Raw genomic sequence first — 17605 nt, 5'->3', positions numbered from 1 at the left:
TATGAAACTTATTTGACCACAGAACAGTTTTGTCATATAACACATGGAACATCCTTTGGGAATTACTACTCACAGTATTTTTGTTCTGCGAATAACTAAAGTGACTTTTTAAGGGGAAATCAGAATTAGATACAAGGTTGGGAGACAGAGGTCTTGGAATTCCCATAGGAAGGAAATTACAGTCATCAATCTAGGGTAGGTGACATTTTAGACTAGAAAAATATTCGTTGGTGTGGGGGAAGCCTGTCCTGTACATTATAGGGTATTAGCAGCATCCCTGACCTCTACACACAAATGATAGTAGCACCTACCTCTCCCTGATGACAATCTAAATGTGACATTGGGGAGCAAACTTATATCCTAGTTGAAATAAATCTGTAAGAATTCTGAATGCACTTATTTCCATACTGATAGCAGATAGAAGGTATTGGAAAGGTGTGCATGTGTATTATTATTATTCTGTCTTTGTATGTGTCAATATTATATGTGTGAAATTAATGTGTGTGTGGCTGACCAATGGTATTGTGTGTGCGTGTGTGTGTGTGGTGGGGGGATAAGATAGAAAAGAGGGAGCCTCTGTGGAGTCATTTGCAAAGATACAGAAACGAGACACCACCAGACAAATCCAGGACCCTTTACTCAGACCTCTGTTAGTTTACTGGGATCTCAGTAACTTTCCCATTTTTGCTGATTTTGTTATTCCTTGGCTATTTAACCATAAAGCGAGTGTCAGTGAAACTCGTATAGAAAAAAGAATCTGTGTGTTTTAGGGAATAAAAACTGTGAGGTAAAGAATACACATAAATGATTTAGACTTGGTAGAAGTCTTGAACCAAAACAAGCTCTTTTCTGCTTCAATGTCTTTGCATGGGATCTACCTGGAGTACATTATCCTAACATCTTCTCAAACATTGCCTTCAAGGAAAAACTTTGCCTGACCCTTCTCTCTAAAATGATACTCCCTGAGCCAGAAATTTATTCTTTAACCTCAGTGATTAATTTTATTCCAATAAAGGGCCAAATATTTTTTAAAATTTTATTTTATATACCTTCTTGAAAATGTTCCCTTGTGTATTATGTATATAGTAATTTCATCTACGTTGCCAAAAAAATTGGGTATCATAAAGTCACATATAAGATAAAGAAAATCCTTTTAAACACATCTTGGGAAAAAATATCAAGTGGGTCATCTAGTAATTTATACCCTCAGTATAGTGTAATACAATTTCTGGTTTGAGTCAAACATACAAATGTTTTGCTGTTAGTATAATTTTCATAAATTACCAGTCCGGTATTAGACATAAAACATTAACATCATGTTTCTTAGAACCAGGAAAGATTTGAAAGTAATATGTAAATGTCAATTTACAATGTTTTTGTGTGTGTCATTTTGTATCATTTTATAGCAGTTGCACTGATTTTTTTCAGTATACATATACCATTATTAGTGTCTAATGGTATCAGCATTTTACCACTTTAAGTGTGGAAACCTTATTTCCATTTAGGTCCCTTTACCTTTTTCACTTTTAAATATTGTCTTGAGTATTAGATAGTATTAACATGTTTATTTTAATTATCAAATATAATTTAGAAGACTCATGAGGAGAAAGGTCTTATATTTGCACATATTTCTGCTCTTTCTATTGTTCTTTCTTCCTTCCTAATGCTATAAGTTTCCTTCTTTTATCATTTCCTTTCTGTTTAAAGAAGCTGCTTTAGCCATTATTTAAGGGTAAGTCTGCCAGCAACAGATTCTTTTAGATTTCTTTCATCTGAGAATGTCTTTATTTCCCCTTTATTCCTGATAGTTTTGTCAGATATAAAATTCCGCCCAACTGAATTCTGTGAGAAAGGCAAAAATCAGAAGGGGGAATGGATACTGGGAATCAAAAAAGCAAATCTGTTGTCTTTCTACTGGACTATGAAATCCTTAAGGGAAATACTGTGCAGTGTTAACCTTTGAATATTTAGTTCCAAGTCAAGTTCCTGGTACAGTGAGTGTTTGTTGAATGAATGGTTCCTGCCCTCAGTTTTGAGGATATAGGGTTTAGTCTATTCTAAATAGCATTCGTCTTTTCTAAAATGTTTCTACTTTATTTTGTCAGGCCCCCAGGCCTTCAAGGATGAAAAAAGAATTGCACAATGGCTTTTGAAATTATCATCAATCAGAAAATGTCTTTGAAAATCTCTAAATCAGCTCCTTTCCATATGGCCTCTTGGGAAAATGATGCTAAAATATAAGGGTCAATGATGGGAGGGAAACACAGGCCAGACAGCTAGGATCCCATGGACAAGTGCCCTCTGATTCCATGGACAAGTCCCCTCTATCCCTGCCAGGGTTCAGATTGATGATAAGGAGGAAACTAGAGGTTTCTGGACTCAGGGTGAGAGGTGCCCAACAGGTATTGAATTGATTGAGTTGACAGATGACCGTAGAGGTAGTGTTGCTTTAATTCTGCCCTATATTCTGAACTTTCTCTAAGGATTTCTTTTAACTTATATTTAGAAATGAGAGGGAGAAAACACCTGACAGTGAAGGAAGTTTATATTTAATGGCTAGTTTCTAAGCAATTTTTCTAATTCCTTAGTCATTTCAAAGTTTCCATTTAGTGGGTATCTATCAAACTTACTACTCCTGCAGGGGCAGACTTGGATTTGATTTTATGAACAGTAATGATTTTTTGGTAAGGTATACTTTGCTTCATACAGAATGGTATGATTCATAAGATGTAGTTCTATGCCTTAATTATCCTTTCTGGGAATAAACCGTATTTCTTGAAGCTATAATTCCTATTGCAAACTAGCGAAGTCCTTGTGCATAATCTGTGCAATGACTATTATCTTGTGTAGCCATCTTAAATGTCACGAAATGCTTTAGCACAGGAGATGGAAGAGGATAAGAAGGAGACGGAGGAGGAGAGAATAGATGACAGTAACACCTGGTGGGGCTGAACCTCCCATTGCTCCCCAAAGAGAAAATCTCCAATACCCAGATGTCCATCGGAGCTCTGGGGAGAAAGATGGGGCAGATGGCTGAACTTTTTGTTGAAGTGACCCCCTCCATAGACATTTTCTCCAAACCATCCAAGTACTCTTTCTAGGGCTGAAGAATGAAGGGTTTACCTCAGAGCTGCTTTCTCCTTCCCCGCTCCCATCCCTTATTGATCAGGGCTTATCTGAGTAGCTTGGATTACTGAACTACTCAATTAATTCAGTAGAAATAATGAATGCTGCAAAGGCCTTCCTGACATCTATTTCTTTCTTTTTTTTCCTCCCACAGTAGCAGTATCTTTGTTTTCCTTTGGTGTAAGGTGGGGACAAGCGACCAAGAATTCAGCTTACCTATATTTATCTCATCTGAAATCTCATGGCTGGCTTATAGGAAGAGTCCAAATTCTTTGGCATGGGATACAGATAGAATAGTGAAAGTGGTATTTTGGGACTAATAATTTGGCAGCAGAAAGCGAGGCAGGGAGTAAATTAGCAGCCAATTAGAATAGTTTGGCAGGATATGAGCCTCAAGCAGGAAGGCCTTGTGCCAGAACTATTATTTAGAATTGGCCATAGAATATACATACACTGAGAGCCTATTAGGAGCCAAATCTTGTACTTAGTGCTTTGCATACATTATCTCATTTATGACAAAAGTAATTCCCCCTCTAAGAGCACGCATACTTTTCTGCTGTGGTACTGTTCACTGTACATTATATATAGTGGTAACTATATTGGCACTGGTAACTATATATTTATTTGTGTGGTTAGTAGTTTTATCATCTGGCTCTGCCCACTAAGTTTCCAACTATGTACCTGGCACCTAGTAGATGCTTGGAAAGTTTGTTGAGTAAATGAGTGACTATGTCTTAGTTAAGACTATTGTGGAACCTAGATTCCTGAGAAGAAATTTCAAGAATGCAGGAAGGGGCTAAGCAGGACAACTGGACCACTAGAGAACTTGGTCCCACACTATGGCTCTCAGTTTTAATTCTAGAGAGAGATTCTGATTGGTCTCGCTTGGGTCAAGTATCCACTCATGATTCAATCAGCTATGACCAAAAGGGTGGAATCTGCAGAATTCCTCTGTTGAAGGTGGTAGGGAAGGCAGTTCCAAGAGAAAGAGGGTTTCATATAACAGTTTTACTGGGGCTGAGAAGGTAACCTGAATGGTGTTTACTGTAATACAGGTCTGGAAGGAAGAATGTGCATAATGCATAGAGATATTTTAAAAAGATGTGTAGTGTGGCATGGTGTCTATATGCCATGCTTCAAGTCCCAGACGTAATATTTACTTCCTGTGTGATCCTGGGCAGATTACCTAATCTCTTGGTGCTTTAGTGTCCTCATCTGCAAAGTGAGAGTCATGGCAGTATTAACCACTTAGGCTTGATATGAATTTTAAAAGAGATAATACATATAAAATATTTAATGGTTCATAGCACTGTAAGTACTCAATAGATGTTAGCTTAATATCAGTCTTACAATGGAAGATGAGGAAGTTCTGTTTAGAATATTTTTTTTCCTTTAAGTGAAGCAAAAAAAATCCCATCATGATTCTTTTAGGGTATTTAATTTTAGGAGAGAATAGGTCTTAGTGAGATGAAAATTTCAAATTTTGGAGAAATATGGTTTCAACAAGTCCAAAATCTTCATGAGATTATTCGATCCTTAGTTTTAACAGTTTATTAAAACAGCAAGGTAGATTTAACATCAATCTCAACATGGCCCCTTAAAAATAACAGTTTTTTCATACTTGCTAGTATCACTGATAGTGAAGAAAGAGATTGCATTTCAAAATAATTAGTTCTTCACCAAGGCGCAACAATGAAGGCCAGGACCCATAGGCCTGGGATAATAGGAAAGTGATGAGTTAACCATTTGGCTGTTCAAGACTCCTGACCTAATCACTCTACTAAAGCTTTAAGGATAAGATGACAATTTTGTAATCTGTAGTTGTTGTAGCAGGCAGAACAGGCAATTAGATATGCTTATGCACCTATTTAAATCAAAGGTCATTGATTTTATTTCTTAACATTCAGTGACACATTATAACCTGAAACATATTACAAATGTCAACCCATGCTTCTTAGAGTCTAATGAGTTCCTTTGCCAAGCATCAGGGTTGTGGTGAGGAGCAGCTTGGAAAGGGGCCCTTCAGAAACTGTGAAATGATTGTACTATGGAATGTGTGGTTTTCTTTCATTTAATTATGTTCACCTTTTGGTTCTCTGAGGTCTGGGTTCTTGCTTTACATATTTATATTGCTAACAACCTCTATTTAAGGTCAATTTATTTAAGGAAATATATTGTGATTATAATTATAAAAACTTCTTTGAGATTCTGGTTACCTTTTGATTCTATTTCCTTTGGTTTTCAGGTCATTTATCATTTAGATAAATGTAGATAAATTTGTGGGTCGAGAGTTAAGGTGAAGGATTCTTCTCTTTAAAAAGCATTTTGCTCTAGGTTTCAGAGAATCTTAGCATTGGAAAGCAATTTAGAAATCTGCTGGCCCACATCCTATGCATTAGAGATGAAAAAACTAGAGGCCAGAGAAGTTACATGATTAGTTCAAGGTTACTCGTCTATATAGTGGCAGAGATAGACTCTAGATTAATAGATGAAACTTCTCTCCACTGAATATCATGAGCGAAAAAGTTATACTGCCATTACATCCTAATAGAAAAATGGATAACTGTCTGGATTATTTTATTTTACATTTTGTGGCTTATATATTGTTGTTTAGACAGTTCGACATTTTATATTTGTTTTCCAAGGTGCTTAGAGCTCTCACTAGTATACTTCTGGATAGAAGATTCTAAGTACTTTTATCAGCTTCAATTTCATGCATTAACTTTTGTGGCTGAGATATATGGTTTTTGCTAACTTAATGACTGCTCTGATACCCATATGCCAATTTAAACCAAAGGACTCAGGATTACTCATTAGACTGGCCAATATAATCTAATTTGGTTACTTCCATTTCATAAATACACAGTATTCATTACATTTTTTCTTAATTATAAGATAAATAAAGCCCTCCAACTTATGTATAATACTAGGAAAAAAATCTATCGAATCAATGTAGGCTCTAATTAAGGGGTAATCTTTTAAACATTGGGAAAGGCTAACAGACTTTCCTGTGTGTCCCCCGCTCCATTTCATATAATGATTTTACATGGGCAGCATTCTTACTCTTTTTAAAAACATTTAATTTTTTACACACAGAAAATTGTATGAAAACCTATGTGCACATTTAAAAGAATATTGTAATACCTTTGCTTTTCTTTATAGTATTGCCACCTATATATATTCTTCAACAACAAATAAAATATTAAAAAACTTTATTTTGTTTTCTAAAATGGGATCATGCAGTGATCACTCTTTCATTGAACACTACATCGTATGTCGTATTTCATTCAACACTTAGTGAAATTCATTCATATTGTTGCATATGGTCACAGTTTTAAAACACTTGTTTCTATTTACTATTCCAATTGTGATATTCTAAAAATATATTTATTCTTTTGAAGATGGGTATTTAGATTGCTTCCAATTTGGGGCTAATATACATGATGTAGCTAATACACGTGATGTCTTACAAACAAACCTGTATGTGCCTTCTGCTGAACATACACAAAATTTCTATAGGATTTACACCTAGGAGAGAATTGATGGATCACAGCATATGCTCATCATCAAATTTACTTATAATAATTATTGTAAATGTCACTTTTCCAAAGTACAGTTTATCCTCATTATTTACAAATTCTATACTTGTGACTTCTCTTACTTGATAGAATTTATTTGTAACTCCAAAATTAATATCAGGCTGCTTGCATGGTCAACCACAGACATGCACAGAGTGGCAAAAAAAAATTGAGTGGCTGATGTGCATATTCCCAGCAGAGGCTGAGTAAGGCAACACTCTGCCTTCTTGTTTCAGCTCTCTTATTATAACAGATGTCCTTTACATGTCTATTAGCACCACATTTTTCACATTTGTTTGTGCTTTTTGTTGATCTTACTGTTTAAAATGGCCCCCATGTATAGTGCTGAAGTGCTGTCTAGTGTTCCTAATCCAAGAAGGCTATATGTACCTTATGGAGAAATGTTAGGTGTTTCCTTCAGGCATGAGTTATAGTGCTGTTGGCCATGAGTCCAATGTTAATGAATCAACAATATATATTAAATAAGGAGTCTTTGAACAGAAACACACATAAAACAGGTTATGTATTGGCTGGTAAAAACGTTGTTACTAGAGACTTCCTCCCCTAGGAGCTGTGGTTCAATATTTACTAATTCAATGTTTGTGGCAACTTTACAGAACATAACTACTACAAATAATGAGAATCAACTGTGGTTGGAAATTTACACTTCTACTAGGAATGTATGAGAATTCCCAATGAGCCATATTCTTGAAAACATTTACTGATGTCAGAGTTTTAAAAATTTGCCCATTTGGTAGATATGCAATAAGATTCCATATGCATGTTTTGTGATAATTTTTCCCAATCTGTGACTTTCCTATTCATTTTTATTAACTGAGTGTAACTTTCTTCTCTGTTCCTCCTCCTCTCCCTCTTCTTCAAGAAGGCATTGCTTGGATCGCTTGAGTCTTTTGCATTTCCATATACATTTTAGAAGCTTGTCAGTTTCCACAAAACATTTTTATGGGATCATGATTGGAATTGTGTTGACTCTATAGTTCAATTTGGAGAAAATTGTTGTCTTAACAATTTTGACACTTAGTTTTTATTTTTTTTAATTAAATTGATTGAGGTAACATTGGTTAATAACATTATATAATTTTCAGGTGTACAATATTATGATTTGACATCTGTATACTCTGTTGTGCACTCACCACCCGAAGTCGTTTCCTTTCGTTACCATACATTTGACCCCCTTTACCTGCTTGTCCCTCTCCCTACTCCCTTTCCCCTCTTGTTACTACCATTCTGTTGTCTTTATCTATGAGTTTTTCTGGTCTGTTTTGTTAGTTAATCTGTTACTTTTTTTTATATTCTACATATAAATGAAATCATACGGTTTTTGTCCTTTTCTGTTTGACTTATTTCATTTGGCATAATACTCTCAAGATCCATCCATATTGTCACAAATGGCAATATTTCATCTTTTTATAATTGACTAGTATTCCACTGTATATACTGCATCTTCTTTATTAGATCATATGTCAATGGATACTTAGGTTGTTTCCATGTCTTGGCTCTTATAAATAATGCTACAGTGAACATAGGGGTACATATATCTTTACAAATAAGTGGTTTTGTATTTTTTGGGTAAATATGCAGAAGAAGAATTGCTGGATCATATGGTAGTTCTATTCTTAATCTTTTGAGGAACCTCCTTACTGTTTATCTCAGTGGCTGCACCAATTTACATTCCCACCAACAGTGTACAAGGGATCCTTTTTCTTCATCACATCCTCTCCAACATCTGCTGTTTCTTATCTTTTTGATTATAGCTATTCTAACAGGTATGAGGTGATATCTCATTGTGACAGCTCATTTTTTTAAACAACACAACAACCCTGTGGAGTTTGGTGTAAGTAACAACAACGATAAAAAAATAAACATTTCCGTCATTGTGATTTTTTTAATTGAAAACTAGCTCACATCTACTTTTTTCCTCACATAGGAAACATTCCTACCTTAAATGTACAATGTAGAGCCTCTTTTTGCCCTCCTACTCATTCTGAAAAGAATTGCCTTACTCTTCATTGAATACATTGTCTGCCCAATCAGATACTTAGAGAAGAATTTAAATTTTAAAGCATGTCAACTCACACAGTAGTGCACAGTAAATTAGAAAAGGGGCTTTTCATGCATTCTTTGGAGATTGTATTATCCTTTTTTATTTTCACCTGTTATCTGAAAGTACATATTTATGTATTGACTTGCTCTATTATTTACATTTTTATCTATTTACCCACAAGATGTAAGTTTCATGAGGAGCTCAGGTTTAATATGAGCACACTTCGTAAACAAATAGTTATAGACTGTGGGATAAATGATATATGAAAGGGATACTCTGTGTGCTATTGGAACATGGAGGAGCCAGCAGCCCTGTTCAGAGTACAGAGAGAACTTCCCAGAATAGGTGACATTTGCCCTGTGTTAGAAAACCCCAAGGATACATTTTTGGAGGTCCATTGATGGGTCAAATGGAGTGTATATTTAACATGATGTTAGACGTTGCTAGATTGCTGCATTGTGTTTTGAGGAATGAGTAGGAGTTTATCTGGCAGAGAAAGATGTAACAAGGGATGATATTCCAGGCACAGGGAACAGCAGGAACAAAGGTACATCACGCGCAAGTGATTGTGTAGTCTTGTGGAATACGTGGTGGGGGATGGCCAGACACAGGACTGTAAAAGAATTTAGGGCTAGGTTAAGAATTAGGTGAGCTGAAGGCATCAGGGCATATTTCTCAGTGGAAATAACCTATCAAACTTTAAAATGGCAATAGGATATAAAGTAAAGATGAGTAGGGACGTGAATCCATTTCTGTGGATTGTATCTTTTCTCCCTCTATCCCTCCCTCTTCCCTCCCTTTCTTCTTTATTTCCTACATGCTTGCCTTGCCTTTCTGCCTTCACACATGTATTGAGCACCTATTCCATGCCAGATACTGCTCTGGGCACTGAAGAGAACAAAGCACAATCCTGCTTTCATGGAGCTTGCGTTCTAGTGGGAGAGATACACAATAAACAAATGAAAGAAAGAGAGGAAAGAAGGAAATCCAGAGTGTATTCAGTGCTATGAGGGAAATAATTAAGTGAAGGAGAGTGTGTGGTAAGAGGGAGGTGGCCCAGATGACCTGGCAGGCAGATGCTGCACAACCACCTCCTGCCAAAGTCCTGCCAAGCCCCTATTTGTTGCAGCTGGCATTGTTCACCCAGCTTGATGGGATTTCTGCCCTCTCTGAACTAAGCTTCTGAATTTGTGGTACTTAGCTATTGCTGCCTTCTACTTTCATTTTTCATCTTTCCTGTGCAATTGTGAGCTTCTTGGGGACAGGGGCTGAATTTTTTCATGCTCAGATCCCATACTTGAGCTCAGTACCTTGAAGCAAATAACCCTTATCTTTTAAATAAATGCCATTGTGGAAGAACTTAGCCAATTACATTTTCTATTTTTTCTTTTCTTTTGTTTCTCAAGTCATTTGCATGAAACATGGTCACTGCTGCTGAAGAACCCTTTTGCTCCTGCTGAGTGGTTCTGCCTGCATCTTCAATCCTTGTGATGACAGCCACATTGTTCCACTCGTGATAAGATGAAGGGTGTCTTGGACTGTGTGCCTGGCCTCATAATGAGAATTACCAGCAGGCCTGGAGATTCCTAAGTAATGTGAGCCCTGCTCTCCTGCAAATATCATTAATAATAAATGTTGAGAAAGGCAGAAGGTACGATATATTTTTCTTTTTTGTGAAACATCCCTGTAGGTTTTTAGTATCTGAATTTAAACTATAAAAGAAAGAAAGCTATCTCTTTGGGCCTTCGGTTGCATATCATGAAACAATTTTACTTTGGAGTGAGATAATGACTCCTTTGGGATCAGAAGGATTTCCAGAAATTATGGAGGCAACTCATTTTTGGGTTTAATTGCAGGCAAATTCAATAAGGGTGATTATTAATTTGTGACCAGTTGATATAGCAGGAAATGGGTTATAATTAGAAATATGAGTTAGAGTCATGCTAAATTAAAACTATAAGTCCTCGTGGGAAAGTTAACCTTTTTCCAACATGGCAGAAAAGACTCCGTAGGATCAGATTCTAGAAACATGGAGTGTTAGAGCAGGAAAGAACATTAGCGATCCAGTCTCTTCGTCTTATAGATGCGAAAGTGGGAGCCTGAACTATAAAAGGACAACTAAAGATCACACATCCAAGCAGTGATTGAGGCCTGCTTGCTGCTTAGGTCTTTTGACTCATTCACATTCCCCTCTGTTATGGATACATGATAATTAAAGAGCTTGGTGGAGTGTAAAATGTTATACACATGTGCACTACTATCATCCTATCATTTCATTGTGCTGCCTCTTACCCTAATCTGACTTTGGCTTTGGCGTTGGCTTTGGCTTACTTGTGAATAAAGTAGGTGGGGTTATTTTATATCCAAGTTCACTTCTATTTCTGAAATTTTATTCTTTCATGGCTTTTTCTTTTTTTTACGAAAATAGAGATAGGGATCAAAAGAACCTTAGAATTCGCCAAGAATCTCTTGACTTTTGCCTCTATTAACTCTCCTCCTTCAGTCTCCCCTCTTGCCACTTTGTGCCCATCCCATCCTCTGACTCACCAGAAAGTACTGCTCCCCAAACACCTGAGGTTCTCCCATTGTCTCAGAGCATCTGCATATAATGCCGCCCTGCTAACACCTATTTGTTCTTTAAGGCTCAGTTTAAACATCTTCTCAAGAAGTTCTTTCTTGATGTCTTCTTATAAGCTTCCCCATCACCCCATGCCTCCAGCTCTCACAATGTTTATTGCACTGTGTTGTAACTTTCTACTTAGATCCCCCTGCCTCTTTTTCTAGGCTGTGAGCTCTTCAGCTCTGAATACCAGTGCCTGGAACATAGAAGAGGCTCAATAAATATTTGTTTAATGATATGTAGTGAAATTGCTGATTGATTATCTCCAAGAGATGACCAGAAGTTTCACACTTATGTCCATGTCTTGTCTTTCTGCAGACTTTGACATCTTGGCATTGGCTAGCACGCACAGCCAGTTTGAGTCTTGGATGGAATAATGAGGGTGTTAAGATTCATTTTCCATGAGCCACCTCTAAACATTGCCCCAGTGAAGTCCCTTGGTACCACTTTGCTGATGGAAGGAGCTCAAGGTGAGTGACTTTTGAGCCATCATCACTGAGGATAGCATGAAGCTAGTCGTTTGCCATCTGGCTGCACCAGAGCATGCCATACCATGTTTCAAGGAGGGAGCTCCAGAAAGATATGTTGCGGCCTCCAAGAAGGCTCCTTTGAGTTGATAAGATCTGGTGTACACAGGCAGCCTCTTTAGAGTTCTTGGGAGAAAAATGTGGTGCTTCTCTCTGCAGCTGGAGGATGGGAAGAGGTCAGTCATTCTCTAAAATTCTCAGAAATTTTTCCTTCTGAATTTGCTGAATGGTTTCTAAAGTGTGTTAACTTGGGCTGTTGCTAATTGCTGCTGATTGCTGGTTCATTGCTGGCAATAGTGAGCGGCTATCTGGGCAGCAGCAAAGCCATATTCTATGATAGCAGGAGTAGGCATAAAATGGTGTAAATGACACTAGGATGCCTAGACCCAGAATCCCAGATTTCCTAGCAGTCCAACAAGCCACTTAGCGGGGGGAGCCCAGAAGGAAAAGCTCACTTGGAAGCGCAGGGTCACCAAGAGCATGGAAACAGAGGGCATGATTCCATCAGGAACTGGGATTCTGCTGTGCTAATTTTTATGATAAATGAAGAATGCAAGTTGGCCACCATGCTTGAGGAAAGTTGCCTTTCAGCCTCTCAGTGTGTTATAATTCTGTAGGAATCCAGGATAGAATAAGAGAAGTAATACTAAATGGAAATAATGAAATTCGAGATTTTGAAAACCTGATCAAAATTAATAGACGGTGTGCACAAGACATGTAATAGAAAAGTAATTCCAGACTATTGAGATTACCTGATAATTGTTGGCCCTCTCATACTCTCTCCAGCATAGTTATGAAAGAAGCTTTCTCTCTTGACCTCTGCTTTTCCTTCTCTCTTAGGCAGAGGAGAGGATGTGGGTGGGGATGTGGATGGTCCTTTTCACCATTCATTTACTGAGCCCACTGATTGCATTGTAGTAGGCTTCAGGGATATAACATGAAACTAGATGGAGTTTAAAGTGTTTTTGTCCTTCCTACTTTGTCTTTATTCCTCTGAAAGTTTAATTCAACTATTGACACTACCTGGATGCTATTTTCTTTTCTTCAGTTGGGATGGGATAGGTGTGTGTGTGTGTGTGTGTGTGTGTGTGTGTGTGTGTGTGTGTCTCCCTGGGGCAGGCGGATGATGTTTCAGCTGGGAGACCAGGGTAATTTCTTGGTAACTGGGGAATCAACATCAGACACAAAGGGAAAGTTGGACTGGTTACTTTTTGTCAGAGTAAAATCACCACAGACAAACATAGTTGATCAGTAGTTGCATCAGCTGGAATTCTAGCAGGAAATAGTTGGCACACTGAAATGGACAGTTGGAGAGAGTTTAATGAACGGAATTTTTTCAGAATAGGGGCAGGGCTAAGGAAATCAGCAAGGGATGAGAAAGCACACAGAGAGTAGCAATGACGGAGAGTGCCTTCTGATTAAAATTTGGCAATTTTGTGGAGCTACCACTTGGAGACAACATAGAATTACTAGATTGTCAATTAGGGACAATGTGGTTGTTATGTGCACTTGCTTTTAAAATTTTCAGTTCTATTATAGAAAATGAATAAATTTGTAAAACATAAATGAAACATTTTAAGATACAAACAAGCAGTAAGTGGATCATGTGTGTGTCAAACAAGTGGGAAGAAATAAAAAGACCAAATGATATCTAATATTCATGAGGTCCTGTGTACTAAATATTTGTTATACACTAAATATATATGGGATATTAGATATACTAAATATAAAAAAGGCACAAAGTATTCAGTTTACTAAATGAGCACATAATATTCATAAGGCCCTAATCCATAGCAACCATTCTGGCCTCATGTGTCCTCTGCCCAGGAAACAAAAATAAACCCAGGGCTATTCATTCGCTAACTGGTGAACTATAGCTGTGGCCAGAGGTACATCTCTCCAATGAAGTCGATGTGTGATGGGCCCAGGGTACCTTCCATTCATGGGCCTCCTTGCTCAAATCTTAATTCTGGTCTTTGTATTCATGCTATTAGTAGGAAAGCTACTACTAATGTAATGTAATGTGTATGTGTGTGTGCGTGTGTGTGTGTGTGTGAGAGAGAGAGAGAGAGAGAGAGAGAGAGAATACAAATGAACTGCTAACCAAGGATTTAAGCAATGAGGTCTTTCTGCACTGTCTGCACCATATCTAAAATGTGTTAACTTATCCTGGTCTCTTTTCTCTTCTCTCTTACTGTGTGTTATAAATGAATTTTTAACAAACCATTCCACGACCTCCTGGTAGTATATTTGGCATTCTGGTAGCCTGTAATGGCATCAAGATGATTTTCCATGGTACAGTGGTAGACAGACTATGGGGACCTCAGCAAGACCCTAGATAATTATACATAGGATCCTTGTGGGCAAATGTAAGCTGGGAGGTACTACAAGCAGAGACACTTCTGCCCGCTGCTGGTGGCAATACTCTGGGACCTGTGCCCCAGGAAGGAGGTTTGTGGTGGTGCTCCATCTCTCTGGTCTGTTCTGGTGATTAGGTGAAGACACACAAGATAAATTAGTTAATCAAATTCTAAAGACATGGTAAATACTGAAAGGTTTTTGTGTTGGAGAGGTGTTTTGTCTGTTCTGATTCTATGAGTCAGGCTATGGGAAATCAATTCCATTTGGGGCTAGTTGATGAGATGTAAGTGGGAGTGGGAGATGGGAACTGGCCATGGAATATAACGAGGTATAGTTGAGTCCACAGAATTCTGAATGAGTTAAGATGGTACTCAGCCCCATGAGGTGTGTATGGCACGAGGGAGGTAAGAAAACAGGCCCTGGGTAAGGAGTACCACAGAGCAGGAGGTGAACAAAACCCAGGGTGTCCTAGTAGAGGGGACCAGTGGTTTCCTTGGGGAATATGAAGGAAGCTGCTAACCCCCAGCATCCTGGGAACCAAATCTCTTTAGTATCTAGAGTCTGCTGTTCATGTGATAAACCAGCCTGGCTCACTGCATGCTATAAATGGGTATAGGGAGTGTGGACACCTCAAGCCTGTTCTAGCAATCGCTTGGGTTTCTGCTCTTACACTGTTCCCAGTCAGTTCCTATCCCACTTCCTTCAAACTCTGAATCACTGTGATGTGGACCTTTGGACTGGGATTTTGAAACCTGGCTTTCTCTAAGGAAATAGTTTAAAAAAAAGTTTTTGACCTTGACCCACTGTGAGAAATACATTTCACGTTACAGTCCACTATATATACATTAACATACGCATACATATGAAACCAAAATAAGAGATTCATGAAATTTACCCTTATCATATTTGATCAACTCTAATGTAGTCCATTCCACTTCACTTAAAATGCTGGTCACAACACTAAATTGATGTACATTTCACTAATGGATTATGACTCATAGTTGGCAAAAAAAAAAAATGTTAAAAGATTCAGGCTCAACTTGCTCTTTCTGCTGTCAGGACCCTGTGCTTCTTTGTATAGCAGCCCTTGCCCGCTTGATCCATGACACCAACCAAATACCTTAATTTCTTCCTCATAGATGGACTAGAGATGAATGAGCTTTACTGGGGAACCCAAAGACTTATGACTCAAATAATTTGTATATATTTCTTCATGTAATTCTCATAGTCACCCTATTAATTTTAATAGGATATTTTAATTCTCCTTTCACAAATTAAGAAAATGAGAATCAAGAAAGTTGTGTGATTCATTAATGGTTACAAATGTATTAAGTGAGATAATTGAGACTTGAACCCAGGACTGTTTGACTATAGCTTCAAGGACCCTCTCTGTACCAACAAGATTCCTACTCCCAAATCTCTTCTACGTAGCAAATCTGGAGCTTGAATTCCCTTTCCATTTTCCCTCCTGAATCCCAAACCCTCTCTTTGTTTTATGCCACTGGAATAACTTAAGAGTAAAAATTTTATGTAGCAATGTTTTTTATTTGTTTGTTTGTTTTTGTCTTGTGCATGTATGGTTGGTGACTGTCAGCCCTGTGGGTAGCAGTATATATAACTTTGACTTATCCTCAGAAGTATTTCCTAAGCAACATTTTGACTGATGTAAGAGCTGCCCTTGCAGAACCAGCTGTCTGTTATGTTGTCTCTAATGAAGTATAACAATGTTCCTCCTTAATTAGAAACAGAATGTGTGTATGATTTATATCCTCAAGCTATGCCTAGCAGGTGACATCTCAGTTGTTAGTATTTGAAATATCTTTTATTCAGCCTAAATTTAATGCAACAGAATGTGAATGGCAAAATAGGAGACACACCAGGTTCTGGTAAAATTCCTCATTACTCTATATCTACTTTATGTATAAAATAAATGTGCCAATATATGGCATCTAGTGATGTCTAGAATTGTAGGATTTTAAAGCTTTAGTAATCTTGGTTAGAATATGAGGTCAATGTCTTTGTGCTCAAAGAATATTTTCAAATGAATTGAGATGGTTTCAATGCTAAAAAGGACATGAATCATTCATGAATAAGTACAGAAAGATCCTAGAATTATTTTAAGAGAATGGAAGCTTGGTCACTTAAAAAACACATTTTTCTCTAATAATAAAATAAATACGCATTTATTGTAGACAATTTTGAAACAAAAATTGTATAAAGCAGAAAATAATATACTCTTAATACCAGAGTTAACTATTAACATTTCAGATATATTTTTCTTGAGTCTTTTTTTTCAATATATCTCAAATAATAAACATATGTACTCATACGTTTACAGAATTGGGATTAAATGCATTATCTTGAAGTATAGTTCCATATCTCTGCTTTAATAAATTTAAATTTTTTTAATTTTATAAAGAACTTTTTTTATATTACCATATATTCTTTGGAAATATATATTTTTAAATTTCTTCCTTGGGCATTCTGATTTGTTTTTAAGATATTAAAAGTATAGTCAAATATTGCTATGTTTTTACATGTAAAATTGTGACATCTCTACATACAGGAAAAGCAAGGTAGAAAACATTGAAAACATAAACAATTCATGTAAAAGCAATTTTAACATTAACCTTGCCAGCTTGCAGTGGCTTGCCTTATGAGTGCTTTTCAGGCACACTTTTTTTTTTGATAGCATAGGTATTTGTTTATTTTACATACATCTGACTTTATACTGAATGCTTACTCCAAACCCCTCCTTTCTGTCCTCTGACTGGGATGTAACTCACGTCCCCTTGGTGATTAATGTTAGTTGATGGTACTGATCAGCTAAATCGATGGTGCCAACTTCAGAAAGAACACTTTTTATTAATGACTTTTTGACTAATAGATTTTTCTTTAAATGTCACCTTTCCATAGTAAGATATTTCAGTAAGACTTAAAGTGTTTCGATAAATTATTATTTTTTTAAAAAAGATTATTTCATAAAGGAGGAAATTTGAAAGGAAAATCCCCTACCTTTTCCTCTATTACCACCCCCCTCACAACTCAATGAAGCAAAAGCAACAGGAAGTCATTTGGCCTGACTTCGATCTTGGGTGTTCATGGAACCCAGGACTGCCTGTATTGGTTTCCCTTTAATTGTTCACCATGACTGGAGCTTTTATTGTTCTGTTTCCACTTAATATTTCTCATAGAGATCTGATTTTATCTGTGTTAACTGTTAAACCAACTTTGTAACACAGTATTTTTAAATGATGTTGCATAAAGCACGAAGGTGGAGATCTCCTAAGTTACCTGAGAGGTTGTGATTCTGGACTTAATTCTAGAG

General features: G+C 37.1%; 1 long non-coding RNA gene across 1 annotated transcript in view; it reads left to right on the top strand.

Moving 5' to 3' along the window:
* Positions 1 to 17605, top strand: part of LOC120585455 (uncharacterized) — a 162649-nt gene that overhangs the window by 23286 nt on the left and 121758 nt on the right. Inside the window, exon 2 of the long non-coding RNA XR_005648329.1 lies at positions 11708 to 11859. This is a non-coding gene — a long non-coding RNA (uncharacterized LOC120585455). The remainder of the gene's footprint in view (positions 1 to 11707; positions 11860 to 17605) is intronic.

This window comes from Pteropus medius, unplaced genomic scaffold (assembly GCF_902729225.1).
Source record: "Pteropus medius unplaced genomic scaffold, Ma_sr-lr_union100, whole genome shotgun sequence".
Classification (NCBI taxonomy): Eukaryota; Metazoa; Chordata; class Mammalia; order Chiroptera; family Pteropodidae; genus Pteropus; species Pteropus medius.
The sequence above is the reverse complement of the archived record's forward strand: the minus strand, read 5'-3'. Positions and strand labels throughout refer to the sequence as shown.